Source organism: Vulpes lagopus, chromosome 5 (genome assembly GCF_018345385.1).
Source record: "Vulpes lagopus strain Blue_001 chromosome 5, ASM1834538v1, whole genome shotgun sequence".
In the NCBI taxonomy this organism is placed as follows: Eukaryota; Metazoa; Chordata; class Mammalia; order Carnivora; family Canidae; genus Vulpes; species Vulpes lagopus.
The window spans coordinates 22,557,961-22,579,965 of NC_054828.1; the positions used below are offsets into that span (position 1 = coordinate 22,557,961).

Genomic DNA, 22,005 nt, shown 5'->3' on the forward strand with positions numbered 1-22,005 from the left:
TACCGTTTTAAGCCTAAGGTTCAAAACAATTTGTATATCACCATCAAGGTATGATATTCATTTGAAGAATTATGTAAGTTAGTTCAGCATTTTGGATGAATGTTGGATTAATTATTTGGCTCCTAGCTAATTTCATTCAGGCATGTCTTAGTGGCCTACACTCTGAAAATAAAAAGCAATTGAACTGAGAAATATAAACATGGTATTGCATGATATTGCTATTTTTATGGTAACTCTAAGTTTTATATAGCAAAACTCCGAACTTCAATTGAAGAAACCTTTATAGTTTTTAATACGTTTTAACTCAACTGGTTATTAACTCCGTCTCTTAAAAATATTAATTTGTAAATTTGAAGGGAATGAGACAAAATTGTGTAATCATTTGAAAACCGGTAAAGCCATTTGAAATGAAAGCACTCATCTACAGAATTTCATTTTTCGGGTCTCATTCAAATTGATGTTAACTTGTCAAAGCCATTCTAATTTTTTTATATTTTACTCACTCTTAAAACACTGAACGGTGCTATGGTTCCTTAAATTCAGAAGTGGAGTGCTAATTCAGGAGACAAAGATGCAAAAATGTGAAAGTCTTTTGTATTTTAATCCTGACAAGTCAGTGGCTTGTGCAGATGTAAGGAGGAAAATCACATTTCCAGACTGGAGATCTTTTAAGGGAAAGGATGAGCAAGGATGAAGGGAATTCTGCTAATGCTTCTCCAAATACCAGCTGCAGAGTGGAGTACAGCTCGGCTGATTTTAGTTTTTATTATAAATTTGAAAACTGAAATTTGGTAGCAGAATCTAGCTGGGTGTTCACTTCTTTACACATTTGGATCTTTGCTCACAATCCTATGAAATAAATACAGATATTATCCCCATTTTACAGATAGATTGATGGAGGAAGAGGGCAGTTATGCAACTGCGAGGGGTTGTGCAGCTAGCAATTTGACCCCAGGCAGCCGGTCTCTAGAACGGGTCTCTAGAATCGAGAAGCATCTCGATTTCCTTCTGTGTAGAAGTCCTTGGGGGGGAAAGGCTGCCGCCGCTGCCGCTGCATTAAATAGTTATGTACATCGCAGAGAGTCCCAGGCCGTAGGCAGGCAGGGAAGGGGGTCATTTCACCAGGGGCCGAGTTTTATCGTCATCGCCACACTGATGGGCTTTGTACTTTTTCACCTCTGCCATGTACTTGGCCCATGCGTCACCTTTACTTGTTAATACCTCATCCTCCGTCTTCTGCTTCTTGGCTACTATTCTTGGTACTAGGGGCACCATTGAAGAATCCAGAACTGCTCTAGAACACACAATACGTTATCTTGTCTTGCCCTATTGCAATCAGTATGACTGCATATTGCTTTGAGCCCTGAGCAAAGAGTTTGACAAGTAATTTTGAATATCATTAGTTTATTGAGAATGACCTGACAACAGAAACAAGCAAAGAGAATGAATTTGAAATCACATGGGATCCTATTCCCAAGCGATGAAGATGGCAAAGCTTTTGGAGAATGGAATTCAAGGTTTTCCAATAAGTATGGACATATCTGCACGCACACACACATTTGCTGAGTCCTCAGCTTTCCTTGGGAGACAAGTATCCAGGGCTCAGCCAATCCTTATTGCTTCTCTTCTTGGGGACTTGCACAGTGAACAGCTCAAAAGTGAGTTCACATGTCATCTCTGCAAATGTCTGCCCTTGTGTGTGTATGCGAGTAGTGCTGACTTTTTCCTTCTTCAAATTGTTGCTGGTCCTTTGTCTTCTCTGCCTGCAGTGTCCTAATATATATAACATTTTTCTCCCCATCAGCTGTTACAAGGCCATCAAATAACCTTTTTAGTTGCTCTAGAGGCTGGCCACTTACATCTTGGGGGAAAATTTTCTTATAGCAAGTAGCCTGTGTTTAATGCAGATTGTCTCAAACTACTCTTCAGAATTTGTGCATTCTCTCTCACTTTCTCTCTTTCTGTGGCACTTATTAAGACTACTCACCAAATATTTCCAGTTTGCTGCCTTCTGGGTGCATTGTGGGATTGCACTCTCTGGCCTTCTTTGGATTGTGTGGGTTCATGTGATTGATTGTAGCCAATGAGGTGATAGAATTGCTAGTTCAAGGCATTCTAGAACACTGTGGCTCACACGACTCTCAGGCACCTGTGTAATTTCAAATTTTCTAGTAGCTACATTAAAAAAGTAAAAGAAACAGGTGAAATGAATTTTTACAAGCTATTTTCTTTAGCCTAAGCTATTCAAAATAGATTCGACATGCAGTCAACCTAAAGTTATTGAGATATTTTACATTCTTTTATTATTATAATTTCTACAATGTTTTTGAAACCAGGTGCATATTTTAGACTTAGAACCATCTCAATTTACACAGGCCCCTTTTCATGTTCTCAAAGCTGCATGTGGATAGTGGCTACTGTTTTGGACAGTGGCGCTCTATCCCTATGCCACGGTGACCTGCCATATTTCAGATGGTGGCCCCTTCACCCCAAATCACAGAGTGAGGACATGTGGAGCAGAGCCCACAGGTGCTCCAGGAAGAACCTGAAATACAAGTGAGGATTAAGCATTTGTTATTATAAGCCACTTAAATCCTGAAGTGTTTGTATTATCACTGCATCAACTAGCCATCCAGCCTGTTTCTTCTGTCCTCAAAATAGGATCAGACCCTTTATATTGTTTCTCACCTACTTTTGTATCTAGGTATCTTTCTACTTAGTATGCATTCATAGCCACCACAACATCTTTTCTCTTAGTTATATCATAATGCATTTCATGCACATACCACAGTGTATTGAACTGGTTGTCCTATTGTTGCGTATTTAGAGTTGTTTGCAATTATACACTGTAACAAGCAATGCTGTCATCATCATCCTTATGGTTAAGACTTAGGGAACAATGATGATTTTTTTTTTAACACAAACTCCTAAAGTGAAGTAGCTGGGATAAAGGGCACAGCACTTTTTATAGTGCTTACTAATTAATGAAACAAGGCACAGGGTATTTTAACTTGAGTTTCTTACTGCGGTTAAACACCTCTTTGTGAGTTGGACAATTGTATTTATTATTTTGCTAATTGCTTGCTCATATCAATTCTTTTTTCCTCTGGTTGTTCATTTTTTAAAATTGATTCGTAATAATTCTGTTAATAATATTAACCTTTTGTTACCATAAATATTCTGTATGTTCCTCATTTGACATTTTTCTCCAATTTTGAGATTTTAAAAAATAGAAAAAAGACTTGAAATGTGTTTTTAAATATAATTTGTCTTTAAATCTGGTAATTGTTGTTCTTCAGAAACAAACTAAAAAAGCATTACCAAACATTTAGTTAATCATTATTATCTGCCATCCTCTTACAAAGCCACATGTAAAATCCTCCTGGATCACAGAACAAGACATGCGTTATAAATACTAAATCTCTGAGTTGCCTATAAGTAAGTAAATCCCCTCTCTAAATTGTGTATCTTTTTTCTACATGTAAAATATACAACATCTATTATTTCTACAACAATTTTAGATTAACTATACTGAGCGCATCTTCTGGTTTGTTAACGTCCAAATCACTTTTGACAAAATTCATATGAAAAAATGAGAATTGGTTATCCTTTCCCACTTTCCCATTTTGGTCCAGTGAGTCATCACAAATTCTTTCTAAAGGATTCTCTTGGTTCTAATCTGCTTGGTGGTCCCTGTTATCATTCCATGCTTACAATATCCGCCTGTTGTTCTTGGAAAAGTGTACTGTGAACTACAAGCTTATGCTATTTCTTAGCACTTGTATGTCATTCTTAACACACACACAAGATGATTTGCATTCATTTGTAATCATTGTTCTTTGCAAAATACTGGTAAGAGGGTTAGTACAATAACCGCCATTTTGCCCACAGGGAAAGTGAGACCCAGAAAGGTTAAGTGACTTACCCAAAGGCATACGGTGAATTGATGGCAGAGCCAGGATTGCAGGCAAGAATCCTTAGGGGTTGTCTGTTGTCAAGAACACTCAGCAACAGGGCCTCTTGGCTGTGTTTTCTTTCTTATTATTCCTTCACTACATGAACAATTCTTCTAGAACACATGACAGGCTTATAATACAAGGTTGGAATGACAATATCCCTCATTCCATTTTTGGAATTGGTCTTTCTCCTTTTAATGTATTATTTCAGCAACCTGGAAGTAGATGGGAAAGAAGAAATCATTCAAGCTTTTTGCATGGAACAACTGAGGGGCACCATTGAAGAATCCAGAACTGTATTTGGGCTTTTCCCGTAGGGGCTGGAAAATGCAGTCAAGCCAAAAAGATAACCACGCTCTTTCCTATATCACATATGTTTCAATAATAAGAGGTGAAGAATAGATATTAGTAGTATCACAAATAAGTGCTGCCGTTTCAAAGGTCTTTTTTAATTGTCTCAGTTGATGAACAACGTACAACGGAAAGCCGTAGGACTATTAATATCAACTTATCTCTCAAGTTTATTTTCCATTCAAGCTTTTTTTTTTAACCCCTCCAGGTAAAAGCAACACTGTTAAACTGTTAAAACAACAGGTTGTTAATGGAAAAGGGTTTTTCAACTTCAGGTCTCAGGGAATAGAACCCTTTGAAATGTCTTGCTAAAGTGTTGACTTAGTATTGTTTTCAACATGAGACTTTGGGAACAGTTAGGGTATTCTTCACTTGGGTGTGCTTCTGAGGATCAGTATTGTATTCATAAAGAAAAACAGGTTGTAACTTAGAAATGAATATCTCCCATTCCCCCAAAGCCCCATTTCTAGTTGAAAGAAAATTTGTGTTTGTCTTATTCAGAATACTGCTTGTGACTAGTTTTTCCACACTTTGAACGATAAGCTTTTGGCTTCTTCTTTCTAGATAAATTATGAGAAAATGTGATTTTAATAGGAATCTTTGGAGAAAGCACCTGAAGAATGTAAACAAAATTGTTGTCCAATTTAATTTGGAGCTCTAGTTTAGAACATGCATACACCTTGCTTTTTGCCTCCAAATGGTTTTTCAGTAACTCTCTGCTCTAAGAAGTTATCAATAATTACCAACCCTCAGGAAGCAAGCCACCTATTCCAAGGTAATCAGATTAAGAGGGAAACTCAATCCGATTTGCTTTAGAAGTAAGTTTTCTCTTTCAGACTTTCAGGGATAACATTTACATGCGTATTTATCAAATTCTGTGGTTCTGTATGAAGAATGTGAGGTCACATTGCTTCCTGGAGAGGCTACCTACGTTTTCTTCTTCCTTATGCCACCGTGCTCCTCCTATACCAGGAAAAAATAGATCAGCATAGCTGATTGGGGCTAGTGAAGTTCTTATGGGATGTGAGTTAGATCTTTGAAGGGAGAAGATAGGGGCTTGGGCAGGTGGGGAGGGACCTGAAGCGCTCAGGGTTGGGCTGAGTCCCTTCTCACTCAGGAGAGGGGTAGACTTACAGAGTCATCACCTGCCCAGGATTCCACTGACCCTTTGTCCTCTCAAGGGTCATAGTCTCACCTCCAAAAGAATTGAGAAAAAGAGGGGAAACCCCCAACAACCACAGCCTGTGTCAACGTAATTTCTTCGCAGCTATCATGTCTAGCAATCAACCCTTTGGGCTCATTTGATTGAAACTTGTGAGGTTGGGGAGGTCATGATTGGTGGAGGATTTTGGCAGCCCCAGGCCTGCAACAGGCAGAAACTCCTGAATCATCCCATTAAAACCAGATATCTGGCCACATTTGTTGATGTTAGTTTGACAAACATTTTTTTTTTTTTTGATACAATTTTTTCAAGTTAAAAGTTGACTTAATCCTGCTCATATAAGCTTCCCTCTCTCCCCCTACTAGCTCCCCTTCTTTTTCTCCCTCTGCTCCCTGGAGAGATAAAAAACAAAAAACAAACTAAAAAAAAAAAAAAAAAACCAAAAAAACAAAAAAACTCACCCCATACTGATGCTAAATAAAAACCAGAAAGAGCAACCTTATGTCATTCACTTCTCTGGGAACTGTACAAAAATTATTGCTCTTCTTGGAAAAATTGTTCTGGTTGAAAATAAAAGACACTTTGCATTATCGTACAGGGTCTGGGACAAAAAAAAAAAAAAAGTCCACACCTCCTGATTTTCTTTTTTTTTTTCATCTTGTCCTTATCCGATAATATCTTCCAAAGAAAAAAGCGAAAAGAAAAGAAAAAGACAAGGCTTTGTGAGCGGCAGCAATCTCTCCTGCGGTCTGGGCTGCTCCTTTCTCAGGGGTGGGGAGGGAGGGAGGGAGGGGCTGCGGGGTCGGGCCGGCCCGGCCCTGCGACCCCCGACTCGGGCCCCTCGGGCCCCGCCCGCAGCGCCCACCCCTTTGGTCCCGCTCGCCCCGGAGCCGGGCTCGCCCCGCCCCCCGCCGGGGTCACCCCTGCGCCCTGCCCTTGTCCCTCCTGCCTGACCTCCGCTACTCCTGAGGTCCGACAAGGTGATCCGCGGGGAACGCCACCGGCTCCCGGCGGGCTCCCGGACTCGCCTTTTCGCGCTCCCGGCGGCGGCTCTTTCCTCCCGGGACCACCTAGCGCTCGGCTTTGCACGGCCAATTTATGGCGCTGTCAGGGGCTGGGGCGCCGGGCCTGACCCCGCCGGCAGCTCCGGGGAGCCCGATTGTTCCCTCATTAGGGCGGCCCGCGCGGCGGAAAGGCTGGCGGAACCTTTCCCACAATCGGCGACAATGTGCGGCCGCAGACGGGTCACTCTCGCAGGCGAGGAGAAATGGAGAGGATGTGCCCGCACTGGGCTCCCGGCCCCGCTTCCCACGGCCCTGGGGCTGCGCTGATGCCGCGGGGCGCGGGCGGGGGCGCGGGCGGGGGCGCGGGCGGGGGCGCGGGGCGCGGGCGGGGGCGCCCGGGAGTGTGCTGCGGCGGAGCTGCGGGATCGCCTCCCACTGGACTCCGTCAAGAGTCACAAAGAACCAAAAGACAGTCGGTGAACCTGGGCACAGTGGGTCTTTGTGCGCGGGGGCAAGGACTGCCCAGATGTAAACAGGAGGCTGAGCCCCGCCTGCCAGGAGCCGGGCCGGTGGCCGCGGGGAGGGAGGCAGGAGCAGGGCCGAGCGGGCTGCCAGTCGCTAGGAGATGAGCTCGTGCAAGGGTTCCTTTGGCCAGAGGGCACATCCGCTGTGTGCAGCAAGCCCCTTCCTGGCCTGGCCTCCTGAGCCGGTTGCTCCCTCTCCTCTTTGGTGTCCTCTGGTCTGTCCGGAGGGTGTGCGTTGCTGCTGCCCCTTCCCCAGTGAGGGTGTCTCCCAGGGAGGTGAGGGAGCCTCACCTCCAGACTGTCACACTGTCACTTTTCCTCCTGGCCAGCAAAGTGGGGAACGGAGCCCAAACACCCCTTCCCGCTCCCCCGCCCGCCCGCCAGCCTCTTTGGCCTGTTCCATTGAAAAGGCCTTCTCTAAAACTGCAAATAAAGAGCCCAGCTTCAGAGAAACCAGGCAAAGGCTCAAGGGGAAGGGACAAAGAGAACCATCTCTGTCCTCCCCTCTTAGATGTATACAAAAGGCTATGCTCAGATTCTTAGGTCTGTGAAATGCTATTTGAATTGAACACAATACCCGCCTCACAGGGCATGCATGGAAAGCTATTTCAGGCAGCCATAACTTAGGGTGATTCTCTCTAGTTTATAAACATCATTAACTCATACTCTGAGATGATGCAAAAATAGTGAACATTTTGCTTTTGCACTTTTCAAAAAAGTGGATTCTGGAGCTAGAGCTCTGCCTCGGCCTCGGGAGGCACCGTATTTTTTAGCAGGTGATTCAACATTGCGCACCCGGAGGAAAGCTGACTGCAAGAAGTTTCAGGAAAACTGTGCACAGAGTAGTTGTCACTTTAAAACTCTCCTCAGCACAGTGCTTTCAAACTGCAATTGTGTTCATGTCTTTAGTAGAATATAGAATTGAAAAGAAAGTTTACATTCCAAGATGCTATTTGTGTAAAATGTGTATTCAAGGATATCAATTGTCTGTATTGCAACGACGTTTAAAAATTCTAAGTCCTCCAGAATTTTAAATTACTCTTGCAGTAGAACTGAAGATATTTTCATGATTGCAAAATCATGGGAGTGAAACTTTTTAAAAAAAGATGAAGTCTCATCTCTGAAGTGCATCTTGTTCTATGATTTTTGTCTGTGCTACCAAAGCTTTTTTGACCAGACAAAAGGGGCTCTAGGCTCTTGTTTTCAGTCTTATAACAAGAGCTGGGTGGAGGTGTTATCACAAGGCAATTTGTGTAGTTTATAAAATTCATTGCAAAGATTAATTTGATTGTGGCACTTTTCTTTTCTTTCTTTCTTCCGTTTTTTTTAGCAGATGGCTTTCTGCTCACTGTTGAGCTTAAAATCAAATGTGTAAAGTTTTTCTTTAAAAAAAAAAGAGTGGTCTTAATTTGAGGCACGTTGTGTGTGTTCTTGCAGTTGGTGATGGTTGCTTTTTGGTGATGGGGGGGCGTGTTTCTTTTGAATTTCTAGTTTTCCCTAAGTCTGTTAAATTTCACTGTTCTTGTAAGTTCTGAGCTAGTAAATCTGCACTTGATCTGGGCCCAAACATATTTTGATTGTAAATAAAAAGTCTTCTTTTATGAGGATGTTCACTTCACAGCTTGAGCAGTGTAATTTTTATACAGGTCTCAGCAATCAATAAAAAAGCCACAGGAGGAATGATTTATCTTGTTGGTTACAGAGACTGTCACCGAGAGAAATTGTAAAAGATCAATTTACACAACCTGGTGTGAGAATGTTATTGATATAACACGGTTGATCAGTTTCTGGTTGTCTATGCACAGGCGCCGCGGAGGGAGTATATCCTGCCAGGGGCCCGCTGGCCAAGGTCTTAATAGACTCGGCGCTTCCAAGAAATGGACCCAGAACCAATGGAGCTGAAGGTGGCGGGGACCCGGGGCTCAGCGGCCGAGGGGACCAGGCATTGGCTGCGCTCCCATTACTTCGTTAAGCGGTGTCATGCTTCCTCCCCTGTCTCTGTCTCTGTCTCTCTCTCTTTTTAATTTTTTCCCTCCTACTGTGAGAACTGTTCACTTGGAGACTCCCTGTCTTAATTACAAAGAGCCCTTTTAACCATAGGTCACAGGACTTGGCTCTCTTGACGGGAAATAAGGAAACAAGCTACCTTCCTGGAAAAAAAAAAAAATCAAACTTCCACTTCTCAAATTAGTTAAATGAAGCTTATCAACGGTTGGGAGTTGAGACTTTGACAGTTGGCTAATTGCAGTTGGTACATTAACTATGTTTTAACCAGAGCTGTTGGGGATGTAAGTAAATAAAAAAATAAAGCCCAGGCTCTTCCAGGGGGAAGGCAAAGTGCCGCAGCAATGAAGAAAAAAATGTTAAAGGGTTTAATCTCAGTCTTTCTGGCTGTAAGTATCACAATACGGAATGGAGTCCAGGCCTTTAACATTTTAATTAAATAGATTTACAAGCATTAGCATTTTTAAAAATGACTTTGAGATCACTTTCAGTCTGAGGAAGTTCTCTCTCTCTCTCTCTCTTTTGATTCTACCTTCAAAATATCCTCTGCCTGTATAGTTTAGTATGAAATATGCTATGGAAGATCTCCCTAGCAAATATCTGGTTCCTCGTCTGTGTACACCAGTCTCAAATACAGAACGTTTTCAAATGAAGATAAATCTTAGTGGAATTGGTTTATTTTCTGATTTGCAATTCTTTAACATTATTAGAGAAGATGGAATATCAGTTACGTCGAGGTATAGAACGGCAGCAAGAAACGTCCACTCCAGTGACTTCCTTATCGAAGGGCCAATAGAGAGCAAGCAACCTAGATTTAGGAAAGTATAATGGTGTTTCTGTGTACTTAATTTATCATTTGTACTTGCACGTAGTGTCAGAGTGGTACTTATAATGTGGCCCGAGTTACAGGAGTATAAAAGAATGAGAAGTCTAAGAAGACATATTATTACATTCTTCCAGCTTAGATTTTAGCTATAATTTTAGTAATGTTCTTTCATGCTGTTTTGTCTTCTAACAGATTCCACAGTTCCTTATGTCTCTCTGGATGTGTGTATGTGTATATATATGTTTATACATATATACATATATATTTATTGAGTATCTGAAGTCTGCTTTTGGTTTTTTTTTTGGCATTTTTGCAACACACACACACACACACACACTTACATCTTTCACTAGGAAAGTGGATGAATCTCATGCTTTCCAAACACCTATTTAAAAGGTAAGAATCAACCAGTTCTTTGCATTCTATTAGATCAAATTTTAATTGCTGAACGTCCAATTAGTATTTACTTGCTTTTGTTTACAGAAGAGTGAGTAAATGTGATTTTGCTTTCATATTCCTGTATATTAAAATTCCTTAATAGCTCTCATTGTCTTTTCATTAGCTAAAATTCATCCTCACATCTCTTACCACATTCATTATAAACTGAACACAAACAAAAGGCTGCTCACAAAATCTGCCTTCCCTTCACCACCGCCCCCCCCCCCCCGGCCCCCCGCCGCCAAGCTCCTTCACGGGTGTGTAGATATTCCTATCTTGATATCAATGATGCCTGTAATCTGGCATCAGACAACTTTGCTGCTTCTTCCCTCTTCAGGGCTATAAATGAATCAGTGCGCATATTACGTAGCTGGTGAGGATGCGCCAACTTTACGGTGAGAGCACTGATCCTCTCTAGATCAGAAAAATAGCTCCTCGGTATCTTCACATCTGGAGAGGACATGCTTGCTCATATCTTCAACCCATGTCTTTTGTTTTCTTTCGTTTTGTTTTAATGCAGTTTCTGTTCCTGCCAAGCTCCTGATGGCCGCAGGCCCCGCAAAGGTCTGGTACTGACTGTTCTCTGCCCTAGCCCTCCTCCCACTTCCACCCTCCTAACCAGATCAACCCCTCCCCGGCAGGATCCCGCAGATCCAAGTTAAAATGCAATTTCCTGCTTTTGATAAGTAGACACTATCCAGCCAGAACAAAACAGAACACTCTGATACAATTGTCTCATGGCCAAGGGGGAAGGCAACTCCCACCCTTCAAGTCTCCCCTCGTTTAAGCCAAGCAGGAAATGCAATTTCTGATCTTTATTCCTGCATTTTTCACCAGACTCTCCAGAAACATATTGACAAGGTCTGCACATGCAAATCATTTGGGGAACTGGGGCTGAGATCTCAGTCAGGGGAAAGTTGCGGACACCCCTACCCACCCTTTTAATTCGAATATTAGTGGATATTTCCAGTCTTGAATAGGCAAATGATCAGAAGAGCCCAAGTTCAACAGTTCCAAAATGTATTTTCATACCAGACATAGTTGTCTACCGGAGTGTGCCTTATCTTGGGAGGGGGTCAAACTATCTAGAAATATGGCCCAACTTCTACCAAATGACTTTCTATAGCAGCTATCCAGCTGCATTATCTCTCCTGAAGACTATCAGTTCTTATTCAATAATCATTAATATTATTTGGTCCCCCTGCTTTTCCTGGAGTAAAGGACTTACAGTTATGAATAAAGTCTCCTAGTGCATACAGTAGGACAAGTGGGAGAGAACTCAGTAATTAATCAACTACATATTTTTTCTACATGCAAAGCACTTTGGGCACCCCCAAAGGAGTTACAGAAGAATGTGAGGTAGAGTCTTATCTGAATGAGCCTATCAGTTGGTGGGCAAGAAATTGTATTCAATGACAAAGAGTAAATATGAAATTGGATTGAACTGACAAGGTGTCTTCCAGGGGAATGTGACATCAATAAAGTTTGGATTTATTAGGAGAGCTTTCCAAGATAGAAATGATTTGGTTTGAAGGCAGGAAGAATAAAGGAGAGTGGAGGTGGAGAAAGAACATAAGAGATGGTGTGGAGGCAGGAATGAGTCCAGCCTGGTCTGGAGTCCGTATTATGATGGAGACCATTAGACAGAGTCTGTATTATCTATGGTAGTGACAGTAAGCAGGTTAGGAAGATAAGAAGCCAGGGTATGAAGAGTCTTGATAGATAGATCAGACACTTGATAAATTTACAGTAAATTAGTAAATGAGCTTAGATTTGAGGTGGTATAATGTGAATCAGTGAGTGCTTCTGTGTAGTAGCATGACTTAATGAAAGATAGCCTTTTGAGATATTGCTTAGATATTGGTGGGCTTGGTGTCTGCTGGTATGTGTGTGTGGTGGTTGAGGGGGTGCCTGGGACAGAAGAGACAACTGCAAGATAATCTGCAGTCATCAAAGAGAGAGGTGATGAGAACCTGAACCTGGGGGGTACAGGAAAATAAAGGGATGGTTTTGGATACATCAGAGAGAAAAAAGCCTGCACCTACTAGACAGTCAGTACAGAATTGATGATAGAATGATGTCATTGAACTAACATTGAAGGTAATGAATAAATCCAAGATGGAACCAGCAAGGGGGACCAGGATCATGGTCTTTCTGCTGGCAGGAATAGGCTTCCTGATTTGCTTAGGGAAGAAATACATGGCTTGGGGTATATATAGGGAAAAAATGATAACCATTTCAAATAAAACACCCAATGGAAAGTTAGACTAGGCATTGGTTGAAGGAGTAGGTCCACATGTGCCGTCATGAGGATTGTCTATGAATCCATAGATCTAACAAGTCACAAATGGAGGCTTCATCTACATGCTTGAAGAGCGATGGGATACCTTTCACCACACACTTTGCAGATTACAGTAGAATAGAATAGCATACAAATACAGTAGAATGGAAATAGCACACAAATATAATGTATGTCATTTAAGAGAAGTCAAATAAAATCACTTTAGATGGAACTATGCTCTCTTGTTATATTTTTGAACGTAAAGAATGCATTCTATTCTGGCTTTTTGTGTGTGTGATAAAACATAAAGATGTGTGTGTGGAGAAACATGAAACATGCAACCTCTCTTCCCGCTAAACAAAGTGCCATATGAATGGAAGCTCTCCACACTGAACTCATGTTTCACAACCAGGAGTTTGTGAACACAGAAAAAAAATCTTTTGAGGGAAAAGGAGTTGTTGAGTGAGTGATTGATGTAATAAAAGCAGGACTCAGGGTCAAATGATCAGGCAACAAATTTCAAGCATGTAACTGGGCACCAGGGCGCTCATCAAAGGCTGGTTTGTTTAGGAGAACCATGAAGGTTTTTCTTAAATAGTACCTTTAATCTGATCTTTGCCAGAATTAGCTGTAGAAAATAGAAAAAAAATAAATTACTTATGGAGTAAGCATTTGAATAGCGATGAATTTAATTGTTGATAGTATTATTGATAGTATTTCATATTATGAAATTATTTTCTGATCACATAAAGGGTATTTTAATTTCAACTCAAATCGACACCACGCAAGATAGACCTAAGTGATGTTGGTTGAACATAATAACTGAGACATATGAACAAACTAGTTATAAAATTTCACTTTGAAACCCTTTAAAAAACAAATGCATTGAGTTAGAAGTGCCAGTATCCTCTTTCCCAGAAGGCTTGATCTGACCCTGGGTAACAGAACGTCCAGACATTTGTGAATTAATACGAAGGAAATGAAGGTTATGATAGGCATGCCCTAATGAACATAGGTACAAGAATGAAGAGAAAAAAAGGAAGAAGAAGTATATTTGTGATAAATGCTCAGGGCTCCTTGAAAACTTTGGCACCAGAGATGAGGATATCCAACCTGCTGAAATTAACTGGAAGGATGTTCCTATGACTAAACCTACAACTCATTTTAAGTGCGAGAAAACTAGGTCACGTGAATATCCTAAAAATCTTTGTAATCAAAAACAACATTACGTGAAACCAAAGAACACTGATGTCCTTGAAGAGAAACAAATACATTTGAGTCATCAGTTTGGTAGAATAAACTCTTCCTGCATAATAAGAATTTTTAGTAAATTGAGAACAGATGAAAGTGTCCCAAACTTAAGGAGGACTTGTTAAACCCAAGCCCAAGGACTTACAGAGACATCTTTAGAGTCAAGAAGAAGACCAGAAGCCCTCGCACGTGGCAAGATCTAGACATGGCGACATGACCGGTCTAACACGAAAGAGAATATGAAACAGAAGAATAAGTAGCAAAAATATTAAACAGGGATTATTGTTTTGGACATGCTTTTTAAAATTGGTTTGAACAGAAAGATCTGCTCACATTTGATTTCTTGATTTTTATCATGAGATTTTGATGAACAGTGGCACTGTGTGTTTTTTACCATGACAAAACCTACATAACACAATTTAGAATTTTAGAATTTTAAAATTTAGAATTTTAGCCATGTTTATATGCACAGTTCACATTGTTGTGTGACCATCATCCCCATTCAACTCGAGAACCACAAACCATCTTCCCAAACTGAAACTCTGTTCCTGTTAAACATTAACCTCCCCAACCTCTCACCTCAGCCCCTCATAGCCACCATTCTCCCTTTTGGCTCTATGAATTTGGCTATTCTATGTACCTCATATGCATAGAATCATACACTATTTGTCCCTTTGTGTCTGATTTCTTTCACTTCACATAATGTCTTAATGTCAGAGTGTCTTCAAGGTCCATTCATGTGGTAGCACGTGCCAGAATTTCTTTCCTTTTTAAGGCTGAATAATATTCCACTATATGTATAGACCACATATTATTTCATCATTCATCTGTTGACAGGACAGTTAGGTTGCTTCCACCTTTTGGCTCTTGTCCATAATGTTAATAAGAAGATGAATGTATTGAGTCTTTGCTTTCAATTCCTTTGGGCATATACCAAGAAGTGGAATTGCTGATTTTATGGTAATTTTGTTTAATATTTTTGAGGAAACATCATAGTATTTCTCACAGTGGCTGCACCCTTTATGTTGCACAAAGCTTCTTATTTCTCCACATGCTCACCAATACTTATTTTCTGACTTTCTGGTGTTTTTTTTTTGTTGTTGTTGTTTTTGTTTTTTTCTTGGGTAATCACCGTCTTAATCAGTGTGGGCACTGGTCCTTCAGAATCCGCTTTCCATGTGAATTGGGACACACATCATTTAGTTTTAGCCAATTGGTTCCTAAAGATAAAAATCTAAATATATGTATGCTGAGGAAGCATTCATCCCAGATGATAAAGACAAAGCACGATTCTTTTCTTTTTGAGGGACTGGGATGCAATCATGCAACCATTATGTTTTCATGTAATAGTGCACGGAGGAAGTTGCTGATGGGCAAGGTTGTCCATTGCCTTGAAGGCATTGATACACTAGAGTCTTATGGTGTTACCGAGTACCAGAGCTTCTTGGAGTACCTCTTTTAAACCCAGGGATATGAGGATATTTATTTTTGTGGATGGCCCCATTTTCTGGCACTCGTTGAACTCTTTCCTTGGACACTGAGATATGTGCTCACCCTGATTTCTTCAGCTATTTCTCTTCCTTTTGCCTCCCAAATCTTCCACCTCTTTATAATCACTGGAGAAATAAGAAAGTTACTTCTTATTTACATGTATTTTTTCCTTGCGTCATTCCATATGGATTCCAAATACTCTTTCTGTCAGGCGGCTTCAAAGTCAAGGTGAGGGATGAGCTCTTTGTTGAAGGCCAGTGCATTTCGATAATCTATTAGGCAAAAAAAGGGTAAATTAGGTTCCTAAAAAGAACCTAAAGAACATAATAGAGATCAGATACGATCCTTTGCCTTCCCAAGCCCACAGTATAATAAAATAATGTCCAAACACCATTGCAGCTGTGCTTGGTGTACGTGGGTTGTAGAAACAATTTCAATGCACCTTCTTAAAACGTAGCATTTATAAAGAACTCATAAAAATCCACTTACTTGCGCAATGTAATTTGAGCACATGTCTTACATAAATACGACAATAGAGATGAATTCTTTACTTTCATTTTTTCATTATAGAGAGGAGTTGCGCTTTCAAATATGTATTAATGATATCGATAATAATGTTGTAAGATGTAAATCCTTTGCATTACTTGCACATTTTTTTCAATGTGGAAAGCCACGTCAGAGAGCATTCACTAAGAGATGCTGGATCGCAAAAGAAAAATAGCTAATAAAATTATTTGTTAAATAAGTGTATTTGAACAAAAAATGTTGCAGTTAGAAATCACTTTATGTAGTCTCTTGCTATTTTTTCTATAAAACAGAATTGCTCTAAAGACGGCCAACAAGAGCTACAGTACTTATCTAAAAAGGAATGTCTTACGTTAGTAGGAAATGCTGATTCTCTTTTCCTTTATTTTAATAGCACAAGCATTGAAGACTTCTTCCCAGAGAAAAGGGAGAAAGGGAGAGTTTGGGGATGGGAGGCAGGCAGAAGGGGCTACCAAAAAAAAAAAAAAACCATCTTTCACTTCCAATAGGTCTTCATGTTTAAAATCTCTGAAGTTTTCTTGTGTGTTATGAAAAGCAACAAATTTATCTTTTTCCATTTTCCCAAAGGAGGCTGACCCAAATCCAACAGCAGCAGTTGAAAAATTTCTCTAAGCTTTATCAAATGGCCCCTACAGAGCCCAGCTTAAAATTAAAAGCTCCCCCTACCAGAGGGAATATATGTGACTTTAATAACTGAAATGTGTTTTTACTTTCTATTACAGAGGTCAAAAGGTTTCTAAACAAACCAAATTTATCAATTATTTAGAGCTGATTTCTTCTGAAGTGGTATTTCTAAGATATTATTTGGTGGATAAATTCAATGTTCTAGAGCCAACAGCAGCATTTTATTCATAACAAATTCCCCCTAAACTGAATTTGCTGGGGCAACTTAATTTCCACTATCGTGTTTGCACTGTAGAAATATCAACTGAAGTGTTATAGTGCCTAACTAGTAGGCTTTTCAAAGAAAAATTCTATATAAGCATGCTTATTCAGCACCCCTCCCCTGGCTTTCTGTTTATTGCTTAAGAAATGAACTGCCTTTTCTATCTACTGGGATTTAAAAAAAAATTTTTTTAAGTTCCTGAAACATTCTTCAAAACCACAGAGACACCTTTAAAGTTAAAAACAATGTCTTAAACTACATTGTCATCCTAGCCAGCAGAGAAAAATGAGATTGTTGTCAAGGTTTTGATTAGGGAGATTTTTTTTTAAATGAAAGAGACCCAGGTTTAGCGTGCCCCCACATGCGTGCCCACAAACACACACATGTGTGTGTGCACTTCGAATAGGTCAGGGTCTCTTCCCCAAAATTCTTCTGGAATCTTGATGGACTACTTGGTTAGGGCTCTATGTTAGAGAATTCAATAACAGTTTATAGAGCAACTGCTCTTGATTCTTAACACAGTGCATAGCCCATGTAAATATTATGTTTATTATATACTAACTAAACATATATTGGGTTTCTGCCTAAAGTCTGCCATTTGGTGTATGCAGAAAACATTATAGAACAGTTCATAAATTCATTTGAAGCTGTGTTAAATGAAAGCAGCCATCCAGAAGCTGAAATTTTTTCATCTTTAAAATAGCAGGGCTTCCCGGCTCGAAAGCAGGAGGTTTATTTATGCTGGTGAATGCAACACACCAAAGTAATCAAGGAGCCATGCTGCAGATTCTGTTTTAATGAAAGCAAATTTCGTTAAGACGAAAAACCCAGTTATATTTCCCTTATCAATAAGGGCTTTTTATCTTATTGCTTTATTATTATTATTATTTTTTTGGTAAATTCAAAAAAAAAATGGGGGAAGAAAGCTTTTCCCTTTCTGATACCTATTAGCCTGTTCAAGATGGAAATAACAGCAATTAGGTTTTCCAGACATCCACTGATAAAGATAAATGGAAATGAAGGTGGAAAAAAGAAATGTGAGCATAGGCAAGCCATTCTATGTCTCGGAGAACTGAGTGGCTGGGGGAGGAGGGTTTGGTCAGAGGCTAGACCGTTTTCATTTCTGAATGCCTGGCTGACATCCAACCACAGCCCAAAAAGACCCCCAAAGGCCAATTTCCACGCCCGTGTGGGCATGGTCTGTGGGGGTGAGTTGGTGGTCTCAGGTCACATACCAGGAGGGATGGAACGAACGGGTACCGACGTGAAGACCAACTGAAGAGTTTTTGACTCTCACGTGTACCCTTCATTCCTGGAACTGGTTCATGGTAGGTTTGGCTGAATTAAACTCCAAACATAACATTTGGGATTTTCACGAGTTCACTGAGTTGACAATTTCAGCCCTGCAGAAACAGAGGACCAGTGTTCTAGGTCACTGCTGCCATTTTTTTTTTTTTTAATCACCACTTCCAAGTGTGTATTAAAGTGCCTTTGATTACAAGCAAAGCTTGGAAACTAACACTGCGCACAAAAAGGAATCAGGTAGTCTTGGTAAAAATCTTTGTCAAGTCCAAAGGTTGAGAATGTTATTATCAAATCAAATAACCAAGATTTTATTTATTTATTTTTTTGCCCCAAGAGAGCGAGGATTTTTGTCTGTTTTGTTGGTGGACATATTTTAAGCATCTGAAACAGTGGCTGGCCCATAGCATGTGCTCAGCAAAGATCTGTTGACTGAAGGCACCGATCATTTGTTTGAAACAGTGATTTTTCAACCTCAAAGCTATGAGCATTCCAATTACTCAATTGCACTAGAAATTTAAGGCTTCTGGTTTAATGCTTTAGAGTAGTTGAGCCTCTTCTTGCCCCTAAAAGGAAACTTGGCCCAATGCAGGCATATCCTATTTTGACCCTGCCTATATAAAATATTCTCTCAGAGGAGCAGGTTCTGCCAGTCGCTGGAGTATCAGGCCAGTATTTGATATGTTCTCTCTTGTGGAGAATCAAGTGGTAACAAGAAGACTTCTCTTCTTTCTGACTGTGAACATTTTGGGAATTGATATTTGCAACTGCTCAGATACTCAACTTGGATTCCTAGGCTGGTGCTTCTTTATGAGGTTATAGCAACCATGTTCACAAAAATATCACCACAACTCAGAGAGTTGAGAATTTGTACTTCCTTCCCACACATCATTTGAATGCTTTGGTTAGAATAAAAATTTATCCTGAACACTGTAGACTTCAGGTTGCTGATGAGGTAGTTAGCGAGTGAAGAATGCACCCTCTCAAACCCAGAAGGAGTGCCCAGGGACTGGATCCTGAAGGTCTCAAAATATCATGTGACCTTTCCCCAACCTGAGGGCTTGCAGTGCCTCTCCTATCCAGATGCTTTCTTTTGAGATATGAACAAAGAGCATGAATGCAGTGATTTTTAAAAAATCCTCAACTGTTCTTGCATGGGTGATCATCATGTGTGGGGTAGGGGCCGAGTCAGTGCTTGGCGATCTCAGTAGAAGAACCAGATGTCTGGTCTGCCTTTTCTGCTGCATAGCAGGAGATGGAAATCCCAGACAAGGACAACTAGGGACAAGAGGAACCCACCTTGGCTCCTGAAACTGCCAGGAAGGCTCTCCTGCACAGCCTGGGACTGGCGGAGAGGCAGAAGAGGAAATTGCAGCTGCCAGGTATGATTCTGCCCCCAAATCCAAAGTTGGTTCTGAGGAAAGGGGGACCAGAGGAGTTTTGATTATTGCTCCCGGCTCAGGCTGTAGCAGGTTCAGGTGCCTCCCATGAGCGCTGGCACCTCTGATGTAAATCCCCCAGGTCTGCCCGCTTCCATACCCCACACATGATCTCCTGGAGAATCGCCAGCCATCCTCTGGTAGGAAGCTCAAACAGAAGTAGAACCTGAAGCTGGAGGCTTTCCTAAGTTCTTGCCGGTTGTCCACTTAGTTCCCATGTTTAGTGTTGATTCTAGGTAAGGAGAGGATGGAGCCCACAAGGCTTTGGCTAAACCATGTCATTTTCCGAGCTGGAAAGCTGTGCAAGTGCATACGATCATTTTTCAAGGAATGTGACGGTAATAGGACATGGCACTACATGAAGACAAAATTGAGATATCAGCTTTTGGAAAATGATGCTAATTATTTTTATTATTACTGTTAATGCAATTTTCCACTTAAAAGAACAGTTTTCCCAAGCAGCGGGGGAAAAAGTCAATAATTTGCAGCCAATTGGGCTTTAAAAATCATCTTTAGTTTTCTAATCAATAAATAATTAGCCAATTAGTATACTTGTGTCCCAGCATGAATAACGGATACTCCTTTGCCCATCCCCCACCTCACAACCCCACGCCTGCCTACTGCCAGGACAAATATATTGTCACACCTATATATATAAAGAGGTTCACAAAAACATATAGAACCTGTGAATGTGTAAGGCATTGACAGGACAGCTTCTGACGATGTGAATTCTTCATTCCTATTTTTGTTCTCAGACCCAGTTTACCAATCTAGGCTCCAATATTTATAACATAGGAAGATACTACCTTGAATGTAGGTCTTATGCCTAATTCCTACCAGCTTGGAAAAGTGGCTCAGTGAGTGTGTTAGTGTAGTTGGATTCAGTTTTCTATTGATAAATATTTTACCCAGTTGTCATGATTATCTTAACATGGAGACAAGTAGATACTAGATTAATCCAAGTGTTTTTAGAGACAAGCTGATAAATTATAGAGAGAAGTGTTGATTTTATTTGCGACACAGAACTAGCAAGGCATTCCGTTTTCTAAAACTTAGTAGAAACAATAAGCACTTGTTTTCCCACATAAACGTGAGACACTCTATGTTTTACGCATTCCTTAAAAAGAATGGCAGAAGTTCTGGAATAGTGTAAATTTATCTTTTGTTATTCCAATTAGAAAACAAAACATCCCAGTGTGAATGCAATGGAGTGATTGTTTGGGTCCCCACCTGACTCCCCAAAGGAAAAAAATTATACACTGAAACTTAATCCTCAACTTAATCCTCAATGTGATGGTATCTGGAGGTGGGGCTTTTGAGGGGTAATTAGCTCATCAGGGATTAGTGCCCCTATAAGAAGACAGGGGCGAGAGATGACCTCTCCTTTCCTACTCTGTGACGATCCAATATGAAGAAAGATGTCTGCAAACAGGAACTGAATCTGTCGCCACCCTGGTTTTGGATTCTTCCAGCTTCCAGAACTGGGAGAAGTACTTTTGTTGTTTAGGCCACCCTGTCTGTGGTAGTTTGCTGCAGCAGCCCAAGCCAACTAAGACAGGGAATAACCCTGCTATGTAGAAATCCTGGAGGTTGCTCTCATTTCGGTCATTCAAAAAGGAGCGAATTCTCTTTATTGCATTTTATTTGGAAAATGGTCTGTTATGGATCATCATCTTGTTTACTGTCCAGTCCTGAGTACCCAGTAGGTGTCAGGTGCTTGAAACCTCGGTGTGGGTGGTAAAGTGTTCACTACCTGCTTCAGCTGCCAGCTGCCCTGCCCCTGACTCACCAACTTTCAAGAAAGAGCGGCTATTTGTGGATCATATGGCAAAATGCAATTTTTGCAGCAGGTGAGGCCACTGCAAGTTTAATTTCAGACCCATGGATGTCCTTCTGTCTGGTGCTCTGTTCTTTCTCTCCTGCTGGCTGCAGTAGGGGAAATCAAGCTGCTTATCTACCTTTCTCTTCCAACAACTCTGCTTCCCTCCATTACACACACACACACACACACACACACACACACACACACACCACAGATAGAGAAAGAGAAAAGGGGGAACCTGGTTTAACTTCCTCCTTCCTCTAGTGTATCCATTACTCTACTTGGAGGCAGGTTAGACAGATTGGTTTGGGCCTGTCACTGCTGTGGCCTCACAGGAGAAGGGTTATCTAATTTTACTTCCTGCCACCACTAGAACATATCCTTCAGGGACTTGGTGTAGAAGGACGGCTGCATTTTGGGCAGGGGTTCCAGCATTCTGGAGGCTCTTGGACTAGTACTCGTACTTGGCTCATTGTAGCTTTCATCGGATTCTTTTTTCTTTTTTGTTTTTTTAAGATTTTATTGATCTATTCATGAGAGAGAGAGAGAGAGAGAGAGAGAGAGAGAGAGAGAGAGAGACAGGAAGAGGGAGAAGTAGGCTCCATGCAGGGATCCTGACACGGGACCCGATCCTGGGACCCCAGGATCATGCCCTGGGCCGAAGGCAGGCGCCAAGCCACTGAGCCACCCAGGGATCCCTCATTGGATTCTTTATCTTCATT

The 22,005-nt window shown here is 41.0% G+C and overlaps 1 long non-coding RNA gene across 1 annotated transcript; it reads right to left on the reverse strand.

Moving 5' to 3' along the window:
• Positions 1 to 303: 303 nt before the first annotated feature.
• LOC121490526 lies at positions 304 to 6,983 on the reverse strand. The gene is made up of 3 exons (XR_005987707.1): positions 6,424 to 6,983; positions 3,926 to 4,171; positions 304 to 2,545 (listed from the first exon to the last, which is right to left on the reverse strand). It is a non-coding gene; the product is annotated as an uncharacterized LOC121490526 (long non-coding RNA).
• Between the last annotated feature and the right edge of the window lie 15,022 nt (positions 6,984 to 22,005).